General features: G+C 37.8%; 1 long non-coding RNA gene across 2 annotated transcripts in view; it reads left to right on the forward strand.

Moving 5' to 3' along the window:
• Positions 1-264, forward strand: part of LOC118557384 — a 28,676-nt gene extending 28,412 nt beyond the window's left edge. For both annotated transcript variants that reach the window (XR_004927846.1, XR_004927845.1), the window contains one exon: positions 75-264. This is a non-coding gene — a long non-coding RNA (uncharacterized LOC118557384). The remainder of the gene's footprint in view (positions 1-74) is intronic.
• The last annotated feature ends 5,941 nt before the right edge of the window (positions 265-6,205 follow it).

The raw sequence follows: 6,205 nt of genomic DNA on the forward strand, positions 1-6,205 counted from the left end.
AGTCAGCCGCTGCCGCACCATCTAGCTGGCCTTTCTGTCCTTGGTGCTCACCTCTCCTCTCTCACTTTCCACAGTGCGTGACCAGAGCCTACCCAGCCGGCCAGAACCACAGTCCACTTCCACAACCCCCTCTTTCCCTACCTCTCAATAACCATTCATAGTTCATTACTGTCTTCGGGTTTGTTGCTTTCGGGTCAAGTAAAAGTATGAACAGGACAGAATCTGACAGTAAAAAACAATTCTGAAAGCAGAAAAAAAAAAAAAGATTTGTTCAGAATTTTGTTTCCAAAACATATAAATGTGTAATACAAATAACTGAATACACATTTTGTTCAACCTTAAGGAAACTTTAATTCCCCTTCTTTTTATTTTAAATGCATTTTTATATTTTTAAAATCAACATTTTACATTCAGTTTCAACATTTACTGTTTTTTTCCTTCCAAATATACAATAATTGTAATTCTTTTTTAGATTCATGATGGCATGGCTGACGAACCTGAATTCAGTTTTAAATACAAAATTTAGAAAATCACGTACAATTTAACTATTCTTCTGTTGGGCTTCCACACAAATGGCTAATCAAAATACAAGTTTGTAGCTGTAATATGACAAAATGTCAAAAAAAACTCCAAGGGCTGAATGCTGACATTTTAAGTTTTATATACTTTCCTTAATTTATAGCAATGCTGAGTTTTTTATCTGTAAATCAACAAACATGTTCCTATGTAATACTAAAGTGATTATTTGTACACTCTTTCTGTGCTGATATTTTTTTTTATTCATATAAGAAATACTCTGTAGGAACCCAATTAAAAGCATGTGCTGCTACAATAGTCACGACGCTGCTACCTTGCATGTGATCTCCTCCACTATATATTCCTGCTGTGGTAATTTGTGCAGAATGTGGTTTGGCATTCTGTTGATGAAATAAGCATGGCCTCACGTGGAAAAGATGGTGACATATGTTCCAACAAATTCTGTCTATATTGTTCAGTGTTCACAGATGTGCAGCTTACTGAGCTGCCTTCTTACTTCTCTGTGCACTAATGCATCCTCCTGCCATCATAGACGCTTTTAAACTACTTGCAGGTGGTCCCTCTCCTTGCAGACGATAGAATGATGCGTCCATGGTTTAAGAATGCAGTTTCGGTTCTGACCCATCAGACTATTTTTCGAATCCAGCTCGCCTGAATTGAGTAAAAGTCCAGGGTTGGCTGAAGGTGCTTTTGGTAATTTTGTATGATAGTTGTTGACTGTTTGCTTACTTTTGTTAATCCAACAAAGAACTGATTTCTTTTGAAAGATTTGACTTTCTTTTGTTGCACAGGCATTGATTTCCAAGATAGGACCATTTCAGTTTTAATTCTGTTTTCCAGGGGTCTGGATGTAACAGTATTTCAAAACAATAAACAGTGTTGTTTTTTTTCACCTGTGTATAACCATTTACTTTATCAGTCTTTGAAGGAATGACAAAAACGTATTGAGTTCTCTATAATAACACGTTTTACATCATTTATGTATTATTTTTTTCTTGTGGGCCAAAGGTTAAACGGCCTCATGGGCCAGAAAAATAGGTTGTTTCTTTTTCTTTCTTTTTTTTACCTGCCCAACAATAAACTAAGCGTGCAATATCCTAATTAACCAAATGTAATTTTTTTTGAAAGAAATGGATGTGTAAATCATATCAGATCCAAACATGTTTGCTTTGTTAAAAGAGAGGCATCCAATTTGCAAATTAGTTTGGGCCCAGTTGAAAAAAAAAGTTTTATTTTCAGCATTGAGAACAAGAGTAAGTAACTCTTTCTTTGAAAACAATTGTTGTATTTAACCAGGTGTAATAAATTGTATGAAAGCAGATTCTGGTGTGCCAAAATTTGTTTTTGAGCAGAAGTCAATGGGCAGGTGTGATCCTATGTACCATGAAAATAAAAAGAAGTGAAGCGAGGTTTTTAAAGGACCAATACTTTGTGTTAAACCTAACATTCTCCACTTTAAGAAGCTGTGTATTTGTCTGTGGTGATTTTGCCCTAATTTAAAATAAACAATCTCCACTTTGATAAACCACCCCTACCAACATTCCTAATTTTTTTTGGGGGGGCTGCATAAAATGTGTCCAAGTGCCTGGTTTTGGCTCCCCGTTTGACATATATTGCTTAATACTTGTCTAACGGATTAGACTTATTTTGGACCAAACTGTGGTGTTAAGACTCTTGAACCGTAAAAATCTAGATCGGATGAAGAAGCAAAGCAGGGATTTTAGGAATCTCCTTTCACTTTTTCTGTACATTTTCAATGAGCTGGTTTGTAAATGATCAGCTTTAAACCAGTCAACTATAACATCTAAACCTGCATACGAAGTCACAGTGATATTAGGAATACGATAATTTGCATGTAAACCTGTGCTGTTTATGTGAACTTTGTAGGAATGCTGAGATGAAGGAAAATTTAATTAATTCAGGGAAACTGATTTTGAAATGCAACAAAGTGGATGTAGAATGGGCTGCATCAAGTTTGTGCTTGGTGGAATGAAGGACCAAATTAACAATCTGCAAATCAAACTAAATGGTTAGTGTATTATCTCTTTGCAAAGCCACATAGAGGTTGAGAATAGATTTAGTTTTTTATACAAATTTTTACTTATATTCAGGATTAATGCATAAAGGAGTGTAGTTGAACTGGCTGTCCCAGGTGACCAGCATCCTCATATTGCACCCACACCAAGTGCAGTGCTGCAGAACATGCAGATAGCATTAAGAAAACTATACCGGTTGGTAACTTTGTTCAAAACTGTGTAATGACAAAAACTGGGGTCATTAATTTACATCGGTCAGTTTATTTTGTCTTTCACTGCTAATATCAGTCAGTCAGCATCCCCAAATAACAAATCCCTGGTTCCTCAATGCTAATAAAGCCGCTCATGCTGTTTTGGTTTTGAAACCTCACTGTGTATACGTTGTGGTTGTTTTAATCATTCATGTTTGGCTGGGTAGTTAATAAGACATTGTTCAGTGATGGGGAAAAAAAGTCAGACGAGTGTACTGTTTGTTTTTTACTCACTTTAATTTAGAAGGAATACTGATGAGAGAATCTCCATGTGCTGTGTCTTATAAAAGCATTCCAACCCCTTGAATAGTTTCACGTATTATGCTACAGCTACAAACCTCTATGTATTTTATTGCAATTTTAGGTGGTTTCTAAAGTGTTTTATAAATCAAAATCAGAAATGCATGGTGTACATTTTTACTCCACTCTCCAAATCAGTAATGTGTAGATTAGGTATTGCAAACTGTGGTTGTCCACCGCCAGTGTGTGACACTTCCAGATTCTGGGTCCATACAGAATCAAGCAGTTGAATTACGTTCCCCTCATGCAATCAAGATCTAAAGAGTCGAGGACCGGAGTATAGACACCTTTTTGATTACAGTGACTTTCAGGTATGTCTCTACCTGCTTTGCATACCTGGAGATTGACCTTTGTGTCAGGATTCCCGGGGGTGTGATTATTTATGTTAGCTCCCCGGGGATACTGCAGTCTGTTTATGTTGCACCTTAATGCTGTTCATCCTTACGTCCTCGTATTTGTCATCTGTTTAGTTTTCTGTTCATCATTTATGTTATTTCCAGATTCTGATATTGGTAAAGCTATGTTCTTTATTATTTTAGTAGTTCTCTTAGACCTTTATTTTCTGCTTGCCTTTCTTTATTTTAGTACAGTACTTTTGTGAGTGCATTCTCTTACTGTTACATTCACCTCCAGTTTTTTTTTAAGCTTCTGTTCCTTATTAGTTCTGTAGTTTTGTTAGATCTGTTCCTTTTTAGTTGTGTATTTACCCCAAGTCTGACCATAATCCTGTTCCCTGTTAGATTCAGTCCTCCCCCCTGCTCCTGCCAGTTCTCTGCCCTCCTTTCCCTCCGTTAATTATATCTTACTCTTGCTTGTTATATGCGACTCCCGAGCTCTTGTCTGGGATCCAGTCCAACCAACCCAATCATGACACTTTGGGCCTCCTTCCTCTTTGCAAAACAGTTCAAATCGAGAGTTTATGTGAACATTGTAGCATAGATTAGTGCTATTGGGAATCACACTCTCTGGATAATTTAACACATACATTTGTCTGAAATATTGAACCATTAACTATTAAATTTAGGTTAATTGTTTTGCTTTCCTATTGAACAATCAATGGTTAAGCCACCAAACGGATGAGGAATTATTCACTTTCAAATCATTATAACTTGTTTCGATCACAGATAAGGGCACATCACCAAAAGCCTAAAACAAAAGATTACCAGGAGCTACTAGATTCATATATGTTTATTATTGGCCACACTAATCTGTGTTTAAAGGTATTTAAACACAGATTAGGACCGACTAAGACACTCTACTTCTACTGATCAAAATCGGAATGTCTTTGGCAACAATAACGAATGAACCAGCAGGAAATTATAAGTCAACCCACTCAACCTCTAAGAGTTGTAAGACATTTTCAGGCTTTTCCACCACCATGTGTGGAAAAAAATCTGTTTGACTTTTTTGACTATGTGAGACGTGCATTCGAGGAAAAAGGGCTGATGGCTGCAGTCCATTCCAACAGGTTTCTCGTCCTTGACTACTGCTTTCTTCTCTCATCTAAACAATCCCACCTGTGTGGCAGAAGACTTTAGTCTCTCATCCATCAGGGGTCACAAGATGGCAGCGCGCTGCTGCACCTCGCCACCGTCTCTCAAGACTGAGAAGTATTTGCACTCTGTCCTTTGATATTGCTCCACAGAGACCCTCTGACCGTGGATTTCGGCAAAAGTTTTTGTGGCTGCAGGCCGTCCTCCATACGAAGCGCCTATAAAAGAAAAAGGAGGTTGTTTTGGACTAAATCTGAGAAAGTCTCTCTTTATTCAGTATGGCAGGAAGGGAAGGCACAGAAAGACTGACGCACACGAATGGCGTTTCTCCAAACGATTGTGCAGGAGCAACGGATAAGGAAGTCCGGCAGATGGCATATTCTTGTTGAAGCGAGGAGCTTTATCAACAAACGGAGTGTCCAAGCTTGTCAACTAGAAAAAGTCTCTTTCCTCAGGAAATCCATTTCATGTCCGAAAGAGCACGCCAACCAGTAGCTGACACATTTGTGGCAGAAGTTTCAGTTCAAACTCCGCCTCATCTGTCCTCATCAAGACGGAAACATTTCTTCATAGAATCAAGAAAAAAAGTCCTCTGAACATTAAACAGTGGCGAATATTAACTTTAACTATCATGGTATGATAACTTAAAAAATATTCGGTTCAGATTTGCATCATTAAATAGGACATCACCGTGATTTACTTCAAGCTTTAAGTTTCAACGTCAAAAATGTAACGAGCCCAGATTCTTAATTTGTCAGGTTGGAGAATAGATTGCTCTGGATTCAAAGATGTTGGCCTGAGTCTTTAGAGAAATCAATTATTCTGTTGTCAAGGTCACACTGGGCCTGACCTGACAGAAGAATAATGTCACATTTCGGGGGTCCCTCTTTGCTACATCAAAGTTCAAATTCCTCCAAATCCTCTGCTGTATTTAGATTGATACCTAATTTCACCATTTTAAACATTATTTTTGGATCTGGAAACATTTGTTTGAAGTCATGCTCTTATGTTTAAGGTCCTTTTCCAGCTGGAAATTGAACCTGTGCCCAAGTTTAAGTCTTCTGCTGACTCTTAAAAAGCTTTCTTGTTTCTTCTTTCAGGTCGTTTCTGTAGGTTCACCTATCATCCATCTCCCTTGACCATCCTCCCTGTCCTCGCTGTACTAAAGCATTTCTACAGCATGTTGCTGAGTTCAAAAGGATGTGACGTTAATTTTCCACCATAAACAGAATCTTGCATGTAATTCAAAAAGTTTTGTTTTTTACCCATCTGGCAAGAACTCCTTTAAACATGCTTGCAGTGTCTCCAACATGTTAAATGCCTAATAGGATTCCTTATGGCTTTCTTCAATATTGCTCTTCTTCTTTCCAGTCTGCGATTTAAGCCAGATTTATGGACTGAACAGTACACATAGTTGTGAGGTTTTCTCAAATAAGCTGCGGACTCTGCAGCTCCTCCAGAGTCACCATGGGCCTCATGGCTGTACTTCTCATTCATTTAGGCAAACAAAGGAAAGATATTTTTCCAATATTCATCCCATGACAGACTCAGCCTTGCGTAATAATTTCTTTCAATGTTAAATATTTGA

This window comes from Fundulus heteroclitus, chromosome 23 (genome assembly GCF_011125445.2).
Source record: "Fundulus heteroclitus isolate FHET01 chromosome 23, MU-UCD_Fhet_4.1, whole genome shotgun sequence".
Lineage (NCBI taxonomy): Eukaryota > Metazoa > Chordata > Actinopteri > Cyprinodontiformes > Fundulidae > Fundulus > Fundulus heteroclitus.